The sequence below is a fragment of the Vicugna pacos genome, chromosome 34 (assembly GCF_048564905.1).
Source record: "Vicugna pacos chromosome 34, VicPac4, whole genome shotgun sequence".
In the NCBI taxonomy this organism is placed as follows: Eukaryota; Metazoa; Chordata; class Mammalia; order Artiodactyla; family Camelidae; genus Vicugna; species Vicugna pacos.
The window spans coordinates 2,407,224-2,425,788 of NC_133020.1; positions in this window are offsets into that span (position 1 = coordinate 2,407,224).

Below are 18,565 nucleotides of genomic sequence, written 5' to 3' on the forward strand. Positions count from 1 at the left end.
TTGTGCAATTTATTTTGTTTGGGGGGGGAATTAGGTTTATTTATTTATTTATTTATAAAATAGAAGTACTGAGAATTGAACCCAGGACCTCCTGCATGCTCCGCCCTCTGCCACTGAGCTATACCCTCACCCCCTTTATCTTTGTTTATCTTTAACATTTTAAGTCCCCCCCATCCAAAGTTTTATTATTTGATGTAATGTAAATGTCTTTTTTCATCAAAACAGACAACACACCACTTATTGAATAGTATACCTTTTCCTACTGATTTGAAATGAATCTTTAGATTATTATATATATATATGCTATATACATGTCTTCTTGCATATATTTCTGAACTTTCTTCTCTTTCAGTGGCTAATTTCTCTGTAAGTGCTTTAGACAATGTTTTAATAACTTTATATTTTGATACCTGGGAGACCATGTCCCTTACGTTTATTTTTCTATTCAAAATATGTTACTTACGTGAATCTACTCCAGATGGTCTTTTTTTATTAATAAATTATATTCTTTTTAAATTAATAGGAGTAGACTTTTGGAGTCATTGGGTATGTTCAATATCAAACTTGTTTTCAAAGAATCTGTAGCAGCTTACAATAGCAGGGCGTGAAGGTTCCTGGTACTCACTTTCTCACCAGTATGTGGTTCTGTCAAACTTCTAAAACTCAGCCATTCTGGTGGGTACATAGACATAACGTACTGTGGTTTTACTGATTATTATGGGAATTGGTCAGCACCTTCCCTTTACCTATTTCCCATTCGGACTTTCTGTTTGATGTGATGCCTGCTTAAGATTTTAGTACATTTAGAGAAGAGAAGCTTTTCTTTGTCTTTATTGTGGTTTTAAGTTAACAGTTTTTGATCCACCTGGAATTAATTTGGGTGTAAGATAAGCTGTAGGAGTTCAACTAACACTGTCCAGAGGGCTAGTCACTTTTCACAATGCTCCTCAGTGAATAATTCATTCCAAATAACTGATAACATAGAATCAATTTTTGTGCATGTGTAGGTGTGTCTATGATACATGTGTGTATAAATTCTATTAAGAATTCCTTTGCATTGTATAGAATGCATAGATAAATTAGAGGAGGTCTTTCTTGGATTTTTTACATTGAGTCCTCCACTCCAGGAGCACAGCTAGTCACTCCATTTATCCAGGTGTTCTTTTATGCCTTTTTATACCGTCCTATTGTTACTGAGTCCAAACTCATTCTGCTCACCTCACGACAGGCCAATTAATCAAGAGATGAGGTGATGTGACAAGGAATAATGACTTTATTTGGAAAGCCAGCAGACCAAGAAGATGACAGACTCACGTCATGGAGAACCATCTTCCCCAAGTCAGAATTCAGGCTTTTTTTATACTAAAAAGGGGAAAGGGTGTGGTTGGTTGTTGCAAACTTCTTGGTGTTGGAATCCTTTGCTCTTGCAGCTGTCCATGTAGGTCAGCTCGTGGTGTTCCTGCAAACCTCCAACAAGGCAAATGTTATTTTCTATTCTGCAATTTTTTTTAATCTTTATACTAATGAGAAAGTGTTACACCCTTAAAGATCAGAGCCTTGAGAATGGGCTGTCCTGTATATTTCAGGCTATAGGCAACATTCTTTTACAAAAGTTGCAGAATCTGCATGGGAAATGGATCACAGGGTTAGATCCAAAGGAACAAATCTAATATGGAGTCAGATTTGTTCTTCCCAATTACACTATAATTTTCTTCCTAAATAGTTTAATTTCTCTTGCTATTGCAAAGATTTTTCCATTACGTTTTCTGATTTCTTCTTTTTTCTATACACCTTAAAAATTGTGGTAAAATATACATAACAAAAATAAACCATTGCAAGTGTAAAATTTAGTGTCTAAGTACATTCACAATGTTGTACAACAGTCACTACTATTTATTTCTCGGATTTATTTCTATACTGCGTTTATCTTTTCCTGGCTATCCCTTCTGAGAGCTCTTAGTAGACAACTTCAATTGCAAAAACATTGATAACTAAAAGTTTGAAAGCATTTACAACCAACTTATATTTGCCATAAATAATTTTGTAACTAAGAGCTTTCCATTGAGCCCAGAGCAAGGCAACAGAGGATTTGATTACTTGGGTGGGGGGAGGTCTAGTTTAATTAAGAAATAATGACTGATTCAGTGATTATTGATTGGGAAAAGGCTGTGACAAGGCCAGACACGGCCTCTTCCCCTTTGCCTGAACCTGCTTTGTACTTAGCTAACTTCCCATTCTTTCTCTCCTGATTTTCGGCTAAGATTAGAACTACTTGTCCCCTTGCTATTAGTTACCTAGAGAGAAAAACATTTGTTCCACTAACTGACTAAACTTACCCTGCTTATAAAACAACTTCAACTGTAAACCACCCCAAATGCACTTGTTTACCCCTGCCTGTGAAAGTCTAAGGCAAACCCACTCTGCTGAGATACTCTGATTTGAATCAGTGTAAAATCAATCTCCTTTTCTGAATATTTCTGTCTTTTACTGCTGGAAATTAATTCTTTTTTGGGGGGTGGGGGGGCAATTAGGTTTATTTACTTATTTTAATGGAAGTACTGGGGGTTGAACCCAGGACCTTGTGCATGCTAAACACATAATCTACCACTGAGCTATATCCTCCCCCTGGAAATGAATTCTTAACAGGGGCAGTCATGCTTAACCAGATAAAGCCATCTTTTCTTTAAAACTTTATATGCCATACCCATTTATTATTGTGCAAGAGGTAGGAAGCAAAAGATATATTTATCAGAGCCATCCATAAATGATTTATCTTCTTCCTAGGGCTTAACAAATTTTGATCACATGACACACATAAGGAATTGAAAATTTGACTTTAGTACTCCTGGGTAATATCAATTACATCCTCAAGAATTCACCCAGAGTGATCATCTTACACAGAGTCATGAAGATGTAGCTAAAGATCTTTGTTTAGCTGAGTTTGTGTCTCTCACCCATTTGTTGTTGAGGCTGGGATGTGCAATGAACCATATTGTAAAGTACATACCATTAGTTTATGAATTAAAAGATTTCAATTATAGTTCCATCTCTGGTACTATCCTTAGGAAGTAATTCAATCTTTGAACATTTGGGTTTTTTTTTCTTTAAACATTCAAGGAGTTGAACTAGGTGGCTTCCAGATATTTTTGCCAAAACTACAGCATTATACAATTAGTCCATTACTGGTATCACTTTTCTCAAGGAGACACAGACTCTGGGCCTCTCTCCTTCATATCAGTCAAGGAACTAAGCTACTTGCATTTTCCTTTTTTCTTCTGTTATCTTCCTTTGCTTTTTCTCATCCTTCTTTCTTTCCATCCACCTTCCCTCCTTCTCTTCCTTTCTTCTCTTCCCCTCCTGCCGGGGTCCTGCCCCAGTGGGTTCAGGAACCTGAGGGAGGAGTAGCGTCGGCGTAAGGAAAGACACAGACAAGACACACTTCAGCAGCTCGGTGGCAGCAGCTTCTGCCAGTTTACTCATGTTGTAGTATTTATACTTATGCTTACAAGCACTTGCGGCTTCAAAGTACAGGGGAGGTTAGTACAGTATTAACAATATCAGTCCTTGTTATGCTTCTGTGGTCAGCACTTCCGGAACAGTTCAAACAATCAGTGCCTTCATTGTCCTTTTACTTGTTCCATTCCACTGCTTCACTGCTCAATGAATCTTGATCTAATCTTGTCCTCTTTCCATTAACTCTGCTGTACCAGAACGTTCAGGCCGACCAATTTCTCTTTCCATATTTCATCACGTCCTCGTCTGATTCTTTCCCACTCTGAAACCAAGTCATGCATGCAGTAGGAACTTGTTGCATACCCTTAGTTTTTCTACCTGGGGGCGGCCTAAAAAATCTAGTATAAGAACAGAATCCATGCCAACAATATCTCTTCTACCACCATCCTGCTGCAAAATACATTGCAGGCTTTCCCCCAGAGAACCTCTTAAACCTTTTAGGAATTTTAGTTTCATTCCCTTCTAATTCCCCGGGATCGAAAGCAGAAGCATTAAGGGAAACATTATTAGAGAGCATTTGCTGTTTCGATTCTGCACAAATTTCTTGGGACACATTTATATGGAATTGCCCCTTAGTCATATTTGTTCCAGTCTTCCCCTGAATATCCCCATCTTGTCCCCGTGGGGACTCCCTAGAATCATAATTCTCAATATATCCACACGGCAAAGCGAATATTAAGCAAAATCCTAAGAAGATGCAGAGAACCCTGCCACATCTTTTCTTACCACTGCCGTGCAGTGGGCCTCCTGTAGGCCTCGCCGTGCGTACAGCCTCAGGGTCTGGTGGCATGGCTCCCAACACCCTCCCTTTTCCTTTCCTTTCTTTCATCATTATGAGGAAATTTATTATCTCACGTGAGAGGTCCAGATGCAGGCTTTTCTGCCTTTTAACTTAATATGACATTCACAAATTTTTTTTAAAGAATTTTTTGGGGAAAGGAAAACACCTTGTGACTTTTGATTACCCTTAAGATATCATAGGTATGGCTTGGGGATTTATGGGGTCCCTCTAGGGACCACCCTAGAGTAAGCACACTAATTATGGTTACTTTTGTCCGCTAAGTTCAGAAGTAGACATTTACATAAAGCTGCCACCTGAGTCCTCAGCCTTCTAATCCTCCCTGGGGACTTATTAAGTTTAGTTCTTACGGGAAATTTTTACAAGACCAGTTTTAGGCTTAACCATCTCACCTTACTAAGATCCCACAAGAAAACTCCACTTTTTCTCATCTACTGAACTAATGCCAAATAAAGGGCAGAATTATTATTTTTTAATATGATAATATGATTTGTGTTACCCAAGAGAATAAGTTTTATCAACAAGTTGAGTTTTATCAAATTTGGATCCTCAGTTACCTCGTCTTGAATTTTTTCTCACATCCAACTTGTCCTTGGTTTACATCGACCCTTACTAACTCTTACCCTACTAGATAGTTTATTATCTCTCAGTTTTAATTACATATTCCTATTCCACCCCAGGCTTTGCACTGCAGTCTCACACAACTCGCATACACCATAATACGTGCCATGGGAGGAAACAATGATATAAACCCTGACCTTGTGGAGCTTGGAATTTTAGAGGAAGCAAAATATGTGGACATGAAGCTATTGTTGCCAAAACATGGCCTCTATACCCCATTTACTGAATTGAGACAGAGTTTTGGATGAAGTAGAAAAGGCAGCTTTCTCTCTTTGCTAGGCAAAGGAGGTCACAGTGGGCTAATGCCTCTACACTGTGAGCCTGCTGGGGAGAGGAGGCAGGGGTTTATAGTAAAAGTTCAAGAGTTCAAGGGGCAGAGCTAGCTTCCATAGAAATCTCACACAGGGTAACAAATTGTTGCAAAATTGTTCTTGTTTTTGCAGATGCAGCATTCCCCTTCTCTCTGCTGGGCATGAAGTTCAACTCCAGCTTTGTGACTCTTTTAATATTCTTGTACCTAGATCAAAGGTTGCATAGGAAGGATCTCCATGGAAAATAGCTCTAGAGAAAAACTTATTCAATTTAAAGTCAGGTTGATAAATACTTTTAACCTTTTAAGCAGGCTGAGCCCTGAGTCCTCCTGCTGCAGGCTGAGGCCTGCAGCTCGAACAACAGGATACAAGGAAACCACAAGGGGTCAAGAGGAGGGCACTGGAGTCAGAAGCAGGGCACTGGGGGCAAAGCAGGGCACTGAGCATGATCCCTGTATGTAGTACCAGCACCACAAGGGAGGTGGGCAGACCACTCAGGCCTCCCTCCTTTCTAGCCTAACCCTGGTCAGCAAGTGCATGAGAAAAACCCTTTAAACCATTATACACTTAAGCAGTTACAAACATCATTAAAGATATCAGATGGTCAACAATGACAATAGGGTCCTGCTCAGTTGCACTATTACAAATCAATATAAAGAGTTGCTTTGGGGGAAAAAAAAAAGAGTTGCTTTGAAAATGATTAAAAGTGGAAATGATTAATGATTAAAATGATTTAATCATTAATGATTGAAAGTGGAAAGTTCCTATTATATGTCATGAGTAGTGAAAGATTTTAAACTGAAAAGATAGGAATTGTAAAGAAGACACAGCATTTTGACAAACTATAGAGTTTTATAGATTTAGAAAAATTTCCAAATTAAAACACAAAATGGAAAAAAAATTTAAACAACACGACAAAAGCTTAATATCTTCAGTATGGTGAGCTGAGTATTAAAAAGTCTTTATGCTCCTAAGAGAAAGATTGACAGTTCCATAGCCATGGTAACAATTAATCCCCTTAAATCAATTTGATTTTGTGAGAAGACCTTTGAAAAGTGACCAGTCAGAGACAGCCCAATGTTCCTGAAAAATCAGCAAGTTTTGCCAGAATAGCCCATTCTCACCTCTGCAATGAGCACAAGCCACATTTCTAAAGTTGAGGTAGACCCACTTTTGTCTCTATAATCAATACAACTACTAGAAAACCACTTCTCAAGAAACTCATAAGACTCAAAGCTTGCTTTTCTCAAGGATTTTGTGACTGATCAGTGTAGTTTCCCCTTAGTTAATTCATAAATTTGGAATAGAGAAGATCAAATCTGACTCCATGTAGGATCTGTCCCTCTAGTTCTAACCCTGTGCTCTGTTGTTTATACTTAGCTACGCTGGTTCCGCACCTTTTGTAAAAGAATGTTGCCTACAGCCTGAAATATACAAGGTAGTCCATTCTCAAGGCTCTGACCTGTAAGGATATAACACTTTTTCATTCATACAGAGATAAAAAGTTGCAGAACAGAGAAAAACATTTGTCTTGTTGGAGGTTTACAGGAACATCATGACCTGACCTCCACAGACAGCTCCAAGAACAAAGGATTCCAACACCAAGAAGTTTGCAACAACCAAACACACCCTTTCCCCTTTTTAGTATAAAAAGAGCCTGAATTCTGACTTGGGGAAGATTGTTCTCTAGGACATTAGTCCCCCATCTTCTTGATCTGATTTCCCAAATAAAGTTGTTATTCTTTGTTCCAACACCTCATCTCCCAAGTTATTGGTCTGTAGTGCAGTGAGCACGAGTTTGGACTCAGTAACAAATTCACCTGTTTAGATACAGATATTGAGAGTTAGTTTCCCCCTTTGACCAAGCCAGGTATAAATACGTAAAGATACCATTAGATAAATATGCAAAGGTTTTGAGACAATTATACATAAAGGAAGAAATTCAAATACCAAAAAAAAAGAGGATATGTTCAACCTTACAAGTTGTCACAGAAATTCAAAATAGAATAGTGAGATACTTTTTTTTCTCATAAGATCAAAGCTGGTAAGAGTTTACTGAAATAAAAGAAGAAGGAGGATGAGGAGAAGGAGGGGGAGGAGAGGGAGACGAAAAAATTTGAAGAAGAAAGAAAAAGCAGGAGGGATGGTATAGCTCAGTGATAGAGTGCATGCCCAACGTGGATGAGGTCCTGCGTTCAATTCCTAGTACCTCCACTAAATGAATGAATGAATGAATAAACAAACAAACAAACAAACCCAGTTCCCCCCCACACACACACAAAAGAAAGAAAAACCTTTATGAAAAAAATCTTTGCTGTGATAATGGAAGATATAAGACATACCATCATATTTTGATGATCAAATTATGAAATAATAAGAGTGAATGAGCCAATAACAGTCATGTTTTTATCGTGGTCACTGCTAGCACCTGTTCATTTCTAATAATGCTATTTGTATTGAACTCTATTGTTTTCTCATTTAATGTAAACATGCTGGCTTTTCTTTTAGCTGGCACAGCTTTTCCATCTATTTACTTTCTATTCTATTCTTTCCTAATACTATTTGCTTTCAACCTTTCTAAAATCTTGCAGGCAGCCTATGGAAGAGATTTGAAAATCCAATATTTTTCTTTTAGCTATTAAAGCATCAATTTCATTTACCTTTAATGAAATAAGTTTGCACAAAAATCTACCATTCTAGTTTATGCTGTCTTTTACTTTCTATTCTTTTTTGCCTTCGTTTGGATTAATTTTATTATTTTTCCTACTAGTTTGGAAATGCACCCTATTTGTATTTGGGATGTGGTTTTTGTTTTTTGATGGTGGTCACTCCATAAAATGCAATGTGATTACTTAAATTACAATGTCTCAAGTTAATCAATATCTTTATCTCCTTCAAAAGATGAACCTGTTTTATATTTTAACATTATTTGGGATTTTTCTTTTAAATTTAAGTATTATTACCATCATTATTATTTTATGGTTGATATTTAGATTTACCCAACACTTAGTATTTTTTTTTATGCTTTTTATGCTTTTTTCTTCTTGTATCTTGAACTTCTCATCTAGGATCACTTTCCTTCTGGCTAAGCTTTCCCTATCTTAGAGACTTAGTTTTATTTGTCTGAAAATGATTTTATTTTGCCTTCATTCTTGAAAGATGTTTTCACTGGGTTTAAAATTCCAAGTTGTCAGGTATTTACTCTCAGCACAGAGCTGATAACATTTCATTGTCTGTGAATTATGCTGTCCCTCAACCAGGCTGCTCCTTTCAACCCTGCTTTTTTGAAGATCATCTTTTTTCCCTCCTGCTGTTTTATGATATTCTCTTTGCCATTGTTGTTGTGCAATTTCATTATTTTGGGCTCATGTTTAAATTTCTTTTCTATGTACTCAAAATCATAGCCTGAAAAATTATATATAAAGCAAAGACTGATAGAATAACCAGAAGAAACAAACAAATCTATAATCATAGACAGTGGAAGAATTTAGTAACTGAAAGAAAATGTTCAGCAAGAACACAGAAGATTTTTGTACAGCATAAGGAAATTCAGCCATTTTAAAATAAAGTATAATCTATTAAAAATATTGAATCACTATGTTGTAAACCTGAAACTAATGTTGTAAATCAACAATTCTTTCCATCAGTCAATCAGTCAATAAAATATTCATATCAACCAAAAAAAAAAACCCACAAACAATTTGATTTCTATGATTTACAAAATTTGACATAATAGAAAAAGAACACTGCAGTGCACTGCAAAAACAAAAACAAAAACAAAAACAAAAACAAACAAAAAACCCTCCACATTCTCCTTAAGCACATATGAAACTTTTAACTGAATATGTATTTGGCCATAAGGCAAATCTCAACAAAATTCACAGAATTGAAATCACATATATGATATTTTCTGACCATAATGCTATTAAATTATAGTTAGATAATAAAATAATAAATAGAAAATCTCCTCTATGTAGTAGAAAATTAAGACAGACAAAAAATAAAAATTCAGAATGGAAACCCAGACTGTAGCTCTGTCTCCTTGACATCTGTCACGTCACTGACGGTGAGTGGTAGGCGGTGAGAGCTCTCTCTACAAGCCTTCCCAACAATTTTAGTTGAGTTTTCCTTTGATTAATTTTCACAGTCTTGGTCCACTGTTCCTGGCTAAATCCTTGTAATTCCTGATGTTACGGAAGCGACAGGCCAGCCAAGAAAGAAGCACCACTCGGAGGGTTGGAGTACTCAGTTCAGTACGCCGGTGGGCTCAGAGGGGCTTCTGCTCCGGAGCTCTGAGCACCTTCAAGACGTGTATGTGAGGTTTTATAGGGTTAATTATAAGTTTGGGATTTTTTTTAGCCAATAGGGCGCAAGCAGCTCAGCAATAGCACAAAAGGGAAGCAGTAAATCAGTAAACTAGAGCTTTTCTAATAAGAACAGATCAGTTACAAACACTAATTAAACTTAGACTTACGAGTTAGGCCCGCAGAACTCAGATCAGTAATCTGACACTTGTTATGCTTAGAGTTAAGAGTTAGGCCCAGCCCGGCTTTTCCTTCTCACTGACATAAGAGCCACAGGGGCATCTTTGGTCCAGGTCCTGAAATAGCTCCAGGGGAATTAAGGTAAAATGGATGTCTTTTAAAATTCATATTACAAGCTCCTTTCAACCACACCTGAGTTTATGTTAATTAAACAACATTTGGAAAGTGCCTAAAGATTGAGGCAGGTTGCCAGGGAAACCAACAGGTGATAAAGGGTTGGATCTTTCAGTCTTACCCCACCAACCGCTACTTGAGAGGGGTGAGGGGCTGAATGTTGAACCAGTTACCAATGACTGATGATTTGATCAGTCATTTCTATGTAATAAAGCCTAAATTACAGGACTTGGAGAGCTTCCAGGTTGGATATGTGGATGTGTTGGGAGAGTGACACACCTAGAGAAGGCCTGGAAGCTCCACACACTTTCCCACCTTCCCCACACACCTTGCCCTACATATCTCTTCTTCTGGCTATTCATCCATATCCTTTAATATCCTTTGTAATAAACTGATAATCTAGTAAGTAAACTGTTTCCCTGAGTTCTGTGAGCCAGTCTAGCAAATTAATCAAACCCAAGTAGAGGGTGATGAGAAACTCCCAATTTACAGCCTGTTATTTGAAGCACAGGTGACAATCTGGACTTGCGACTGGAGTCTGAATTGGAGGTGAGGGGAGGGTCTTGTAGGATTGAGCCCTTAACCTGTGGGATCTGATGTTAAGTCCAGGTAGATATTGTCAGAAGTGAGTTAAATTGTATGACACCCAGCTGGTGTCACAGAATTCCTCAGTATGTGTATAAAATTTTTTAAATTGTTATAAAATAATATATATTAAAAATAATAATAATTGGGAGTTTGGGATTGGCAGATACAAACTACTATCTACAGAATAGATAAACAACAAGGTCTTACTGTATAGCACACGGAACTATATTTAATGGCTTGTAGTAACCTGTAATGAAAAAGAATATATATATATATATTCTTATATAAATGTATATATAACTGAATCACTATGTTGTACGCCAGAAACTAATATACCATTGTAAATCAACTATACTTCAATTTTAAAAAATGGGAAAAATGAATAAACAGAAACCTCCAGTAAATAGAGTTGGAAGACCAGGAGGACCTTTCATGCCCTGGGATGATAGCAGAGCCCAACAGGAAGAAGAAATACTTCTCTTTATTACCCTCAATCTTCTGATTTCGTCGAAGACACTAATGGCAACATTTGTAGAAGCCCTCCAGATAGCTTGGCAAAAAAATTGCTGTTGGTTCTTTTAAATCTGAGCTCAAGCCCTTTGGGAACTCAGACTCTCTTTGAGATAGCCACAGGATATCCAATGCACTTGGCCCCTGCTTCTTTTGACTCACAATTGATAAAAGGAGAGATATTCCAATATTGCAAAAGCCTAATTTCTTCTATTAAAAAGAAGCACATTTTGGCAGAGCAATCTTTCCACGGTGTGCCCTTGGGAGATGAAGATATTAAGCCTCATACTTTGCAGCCTGGGGACTTTGTCTATTGGAAAAGACACTTCAAAAAGAAGTCTCTTCAACCTCACTGGAGAGGTCCCTATCAGGTACTGATGACCAAACTGTGTGCTGCTGTTACAGAAACGACAGGCCAGCCAAGAAACAAGCAGCACTCGGGGGGGGGGGGGGTTGGAGCACTCAGGTTTACTACGCCGGCGGGCTCAGAGGGGCTTATGCGCCAAGGCTCTGAGCGCCTCTAGGACGTGTGCGTGAGGTTTTATAGGGTTGGTTACAACCTTGGGGTATATTGGCCAATAGGGCGTGAACAGCTCAGCAGTGTCACAAAAGCAGAAGCAGGGAATCCATAACCGGAACTTATCTGGCAGGAACAGAACAGTAAACTGACCCTTATTAAACTTACATTTATGAGTTAGCCCAGCCCAGCTTTTCCTTCTCACTGCCAAACTCCAGGGAATAGACTCTTGGATTCATGTGAAACACCTATAGAAAGTACCAAACACTGACTGGACTTACACATCATCTGGTGTCATGAAAGTAAAGATTTCCCAGAACTGAAGCAGATGATAATCTGATGAGACAGCTTTCCCAAGATACCCAGACCAGGTCTGATAAAAGTTTGTTGACAAACCTTTAATGATGACATAATGCATCAGAGGATCTCCAATGTCTATAATCTTTATTACAAATAAACTTTATATACAAAGTGCCTGAGAGTTCTCCCTTCTATCCCTCCTTATTACTCAAATGTGACCTCAGCAGGTTTCTAATCTGTGTACTTTTCCTCTGACATGAGACACTACAGCCAGGAAAGGTCCTTCCTGATATTGAGGGACAAAAAGTTGCTAAAAGTAGACAACTTGACTCTTGGTCTGGGATCCTTTCAGAGAAAGTTTTTGATCAAAAGGGGAAAATGTAAAAAAATTTGATAAAGAGAAACCTCAGTTGAATACAGCTGAGGTACCAGAAGGAGGAGCTCTCATTCCCTGCAAGGGATAGCAAAGTCCAACAGAAAGAAGAAATATCTCTCTTCTTTCCTGGCAGGAACTCAACAAACAAAGAGCCATGGACTCTTTATTTACTATAACCCTCCCAATTCCTCTTCATAAAAGTGTAGTTCTTGTTGTTCCATGTGAGGACCTGGACGTGGCTCACCATGCTTGCTGATCCCAAATTGCAATTCTCTGCTGATCCCGAATAAAGTCATCTTCATTGGAAAAATATCTGATAGACTATTTAGTTCGGGTGAACATGTGGAAAACCCACACCAGAACTGTTAAGTGGAGAACCCTGCATATTGGAAGTCTCTGAATATTCAGAGATTATTGTGTGTAATAGAAATGAAAACATGTTTTCCTTCACAGCCAGATTCCACTTTAAGCCTTTCCATCACTAATAGGCAAAAAAAAAAAAAAAAAAAAAAAGAAGCTCCTGGTAAAAAAACAAAATTCAACTGGGTAAATTTTAAGATCTAATTGGCTTTATTCAACAATTTATGGATTGGGCTGCATCCCATCTAGCAAGTAGAAAGAAGTTCTGAAGAGTTACAGAAAAGGAAAGCTTTTTAGGGGAGGGGGTTGAGAGAGAAAGGGAGAATGAGGAAATCAGTAGATAAAAAAAGAATAATTTGGGGGCAAGATCACCTTATTTCAGGGGACAAAGGATCTATTAAGGGGATTACCTCACTGATGATGATCAGGAAATTCAAGATTGACCAATTAAGATTACACTCTTGGGTAAATTTGAAACTGCAGTTAGGTTAGGTATTGTTTTGACTTGATGTAGACTTAGCACAAGTGACTTCATTGTGAGTCTGATCTTTCTTCCTTTCTCACTTCCTTCCTTCCTTTCCCTTTTTATAATTTTATTTTTTGTTACAATAAATACAAAAGTAAAATTAGGATAAATTTTTTGGTTGTGTGATTTTATTAGAAACTCATTTGATTGAGATTTCTTAATACATCTTCTCTCTCTTCTTTTAACATTCCATAGCACCCCGTGCAAAGAAGGTTTTTCATAAACTCTCCAGCCTCTCAGGTAGCTGATACTCTTCCAGAGCACTCTTCCCACTTGTCTTACCCATCCTTCAAGACTTATTTTAGCTTATTGTCTCCTGGAAGCCTTTGTCAAGTCCCCAAGAGAGACTAGGGGTAGAGGTGACTGAAATTCTGACTAGGGGAGCTTTAGGATGGCAATCTATTGAAATGCCTAAGGAATTAATTTTGAATTATTATTTGCAAAAGATGGACACTGTTTTTCCTTAGGAGGAATAGAATACTTCCCAAAAGAGAGGGAATGATGAATATGAAGTTTCTGAAATAGGAACAGTCTTGACACTGGGAATAAATTTAAATTCTGTAAGAAAATGAAAGACACTCAAGTGTCACTCTCCATTTAGTACTGCTTCTGAATGCTGAATGAAGTGAAATACATGTAAAATGAAATTATAGAATGTTGACGCTATCCAGCACAAAGTTCACACTCATCACCAGGGATCCATGGTTCTCCTTCGCCCACAGTCCAGCCATACTACTCAGCTGAAAGGGAACACTTTGACGTTCCCAGTACAGACCCATTTCCTCTCGTCTACAACCCCACACAGCACATTTGTTCACCACCCACCACAACTTCAAAATCAATGTATTAACACTCACTCCAAAATAGTAATTGAATAAGAGTTGTTTAAAAATAAAACCAAAATGATCCTAGTTATTCTACTTTAGGATCTTACAATTAAGACAACTAAAATACAAAATATTGAAACAGAGAGCACTGGTCGAATCAATGAAATCAGTCTTCATGTTTGTCGGAGCCAGCCGACAATCGATCAGGTCCAGAAACCTGTGCCGCAGGACTGAGAAAAGAAAGACAAGACTAGAAGGTGGGGTTGAGAGGGTCTCACTCTAGCCCGCAAGATGCTAGGTCAAGAGTGGACCTCGAGTTTATTTCAGGCAGTTAATTTATACAAATTAAAGTGACTACCTTGTGCATTCTTGCACGTAGGCACAGGTATTGTTTTATGGTTTAAACACAGTGTGTACTAAACTCACTAACTTGTGCATTGTTCTATAGATCAATGTTGTTTATAATACTCATAAACTAGGGTATATGTTCCCACATACCAAGATCACTAACTAAGGTTATTGTTTCTATAAACTAAGATCACTAACTTGTATGCTGATTGTATCTCTCTGTTCAAAGATCATCAGTAGCTTAATGGCTCAGGATGTTCCTAGGGCTTTTAGATCACCTGGTGCATTCTTTCCTGAAAAGGGGTGGCGGGACAGAGATTGTCTTTGTTAGATCAATCTCAGAGCCTGACGCCAGCACTTTGGGATTTATTGTCCCGTTCTGTGCTCCTCAGGTCATGAGTGGCTCCCCGCACATGTTAGGTACAAGTGATAAACCAAATGCATGAGTATGAAAATGTGAAACAAGTGTCAGATTAATAGTCTAAAAACTCTCTGCATTAATGTGAAATATCCTGTTAATAACCAAATTGTGTCCTACAGGGTCATCTAATGCAATGGTGGTAATATAAATAAAAAAATCAAAAAAAAAAAGAAAAAAGACAGTGTATATCAATAAAGATAGCTTCTAAGGAAGCATCTACTGACATTTAACATTGATTTTGTATGTTAAAGACTATTTTATTTGATTTATCTTTTGGCTTTTCGGAGAAGCTAATGGAGATTAGAACTCTGCCAAATTACTGCTTTACGAAGCCAACTTGCAATCACCCACTTGTGTATGAAGAAAACCTGCCTTCTGTTGAGACTGGGAATGCTTCAAGGGCAGGAACACTCTCTGTCTTACAATTTTTCTTCCCCAGTATATGTCCAATAAATACTGGAGAGTTGCAGTGTAGTAACACAGTGTCAACGTGATGCAGGAAAAAAGCTGTGGGGCGTGAGGAGGGCCATGTCCCAGGCCTCAGTTGAGCACCTGGGATGTGCGCCACCAAGTGTGGGTCCTTGGCTTTGCACAGGAAAGAATTCAAAAGCGAGCCACAGTTGAGTAAAGGCAGATTTATTTAGAGAGATACATCAAAAGACAAGAGAAAGGCTGAGAGGTGTAGGGGTTGGATGCTTAGATTAGAGTAAAAGTAGGTACATGTTCCATAGAGAGAGTGTGGGCTGTCTCTGAACAGGAGGGAGAGAGGCAGCCACGAAGCATTCTGTTGCCAGTTTTGGGCGCTTGGTAGCTTCATATGCTAATAAGTGGAAGGACCAGTCTAAGTAGCCTGGGGAAGGGGCTGGGATTCCCAGGAAGTTGGCCATTTCCCATTCTTTGACCTTTTGTGGCCAGCCTCGGGACTGTCATGGCACCTGTGGGCATGTTATTTACCATGCTAATACGTTACAGTGAGCATATAAGGAAGCTCAAGGAAGTCAAACCTCCCACCATCTTGAGCCTCAAGGCCTCCTGGGGGTTGAATCTTTCACCATTCTGGTGTTAATTGTTGCGTTAATGCTTGAATGGCTGTGCCCTGCCCCCTTCCTGTCTCAAAGGCAGAGGGAAATGGTCGATGCTGTATTCTGATGGATGCTGGCAGGAGCCAGCCACTGTAGAAACCCCTGAAGTTAGGAAGGTCCAAAGCAGTGCGAGCTTCAGCAGTCTGCCTGAGAAGACCCCAGCTCGCTAGGCATCCGGGATTTATACTGTGGCTCTATAATGAGATTACTCACCCTATAACGGGATTAACCTGTCATTTTCCTGGGATTGCCCAGGAATTTTCCTTAAGACATAATATAGGGAACGGCCTTTGGCAACTCCCTTCTCACTTTGTCTATACTAGGCCACATCTCCTGGCCTGTTTCTTCTTTATTGACTAGATCAGGGGTCAGCAAACTACCTGCAGCCTGTTCCTGTAAGACCCTCTGAGTACAGTGTTTCCCCTTCCTGTCACGGTGACTTTTACCTTGTGAATTAGTGACTGGGCCTGATTGTGAACGGCTTCCTGTATAGCTTGAGGGCTGGGAGAGAATGTGTCCCTCATCCAGCAGTGAGAATTCTGAGCTCAGTGTAATTATAAATCAGTGCATTGACTTCCCAGGCTTTAAGGCAGTCAAAATGTTGCCAAATGCAAGTTTGTGTGCCCAATACACCAAGAGGCTGAACAAACCACAATGTCAGAGTTTGGAGCAGAAAAAGTTTTATTGCAGGGCTGAGCAAGGAGGATGGGGTGGCTCATGCCCAAGAAAACCCCCAAACTCCCCAAAGGGTTTCAGCAAAGCCTATTTAAAGGCCAGGCGAGGGAGAGGGGTTGCAGGGTACGTGATCAGCTCACACACAGTCCTCTGGTTGACGTGGAGGGAACAGGGTGGTCAATACTGTCAACCCCTAGATGCCCAAAGTTCTGGGGCACATGCCCTCCATTACCAAGTAGTTAATTTCTTCCATTTATTGGTGGTTTTAGCATCTTAAAAACTCAGGAAATATGTATACGAGATACTATTATCTGGGTGCTTCAGAGAGGAGCTACAGCAGAGGGTATGGGGGAGAGGTCTGACCTTGGAAGGCCCCACAGGCTCCAGCTCAGTTACAGAAACAGCCTACTTGACAGCGGTCCGTCGTCAAGAGATGGACTTGCTCTTGGTGAGCGCAGAGCAGTACCTGGAACATTCCAGACTCCCTGATAAACTACATTGATTATTCCTAAAGGCTGTCCTCTAGGGGAGATGATGAATTTTTCAATGTAAATAATCGATAAGCAATCTATAATAATTTTGTGAAGGAAAAGCCCAGCTGGGCTAACAAGATAACTCACAAATCTAAATGTAACAAGTGTCGGATTACTGATCTGAGTTCTGCCGGGCTAACTCATAAATCTGAAGTTTAGTGTCAGTTTCCTGGGCTAACAAGCTAACTCTTAAATCCAAGCTCAACAAGTGTCAGTAAAGTAATCTGTTCCGAATTGATAAGCTCCAGTGCACTGATTCCTTGCTTTTTGTTATTTGAGCCTTATTGGCTAATACCCCCATACTTGTAATTAACCCTATAAAACCTCATGTGCACGTCTTGGAGGTGCTCAGAGCTTCGGAGCAGAAGCCCCTCTGAGCCCGCCGGCGTAATAAATCCGAGTACTCCAACCCTCCGAGTGGTGCTTGTTTCTTGGCTGGCCTGTCATTTCCGTAACAGTTTTATAGTTTTATTAGAGCCACACGGAGGACTACTGCCCAAGAGTGCAGTCTCCACCAAGGAAGACAGCGCTCCGGAAAAGCATGGTTCTCAGCAGTTTTATACCTTGTCAGAACAAAGAACAAAACATCCAACTTGACAGGGACACATTCCTTCAAGGTTTCAAAAGAGTCACCGTGAGTCAGCGTGATCTTGGTGTCTGGAAATGGGAGACTTTTCTTTGAAAGGGTGCTAGTATCGACCTCGCAGGAAGGGAGGGAGGGGCACTCATCCCTGCCTTCAGAGTGGACATTCTTCTTCTGGGTAATGCCTTGTTTTCTTTAACGGGTAAAGCAGATGCACAAGGCATGCTTGACAGGCCACAAAGACAGGCTGTTCCAGTTCAGACCAAACCATGCATAAGCCAGAATGGCTTCCTCAGAACTCAATAGTGAAAATTTCTCCCATCAAATTGATAGGAGCTATCTTTCAATGAGTTGCCTTCTGGCTTATATACTACCCTGGGAGTCTATTTAGTGTGATTCAGTTCCCTTAAGCTTGTTGGTTCCTCAATGTTCAAACAAATGAGGTCCAGGACCTGCAAGCTAAGAGACTAGAACCTGGAAGTAATCTGTCTGAGCATTGTTTATTCACTGAGTATTCATTTCTTGAATGCTTATTGAATCTCTACCATTTACAAATCACTGCATTAGCTTCTGAGTTTCAAGATATGAATAAAACATCATCTATGCTCTCAAGGAGCTCACAATATTCAAACAAACTGAGTCACAATACAAAGACATAGGAAGGTTTGAACAGGAGTTAAGATAACTACACACAAGGAACACCTGAACCCAACCAATAGAGACTTCAGGCAGGGAATAACACCAGGGTTGAGCTTTAAGGAAAGAATAATGAATTAAGAGAAGGATGCTCCTGGGAGTAGAGGAGGTGAAGGCATGAACAAGGCAAGGACCCAAGGAACACTGTAGTTTGTGGAGGAAACTGTGTGTGTGTAACTGAGCAGGACCCCGTGGGGCTTCCAAGGTCAGACCCCTCCCCCAAACCCCCTGCTGCAGCTCCTGTCTGAAGCACCCAGATATTAGTATCTCATGTATATTTCCTGAGTCTTTCAGATGCTAAAAACCACCGCCAAAGGGAAG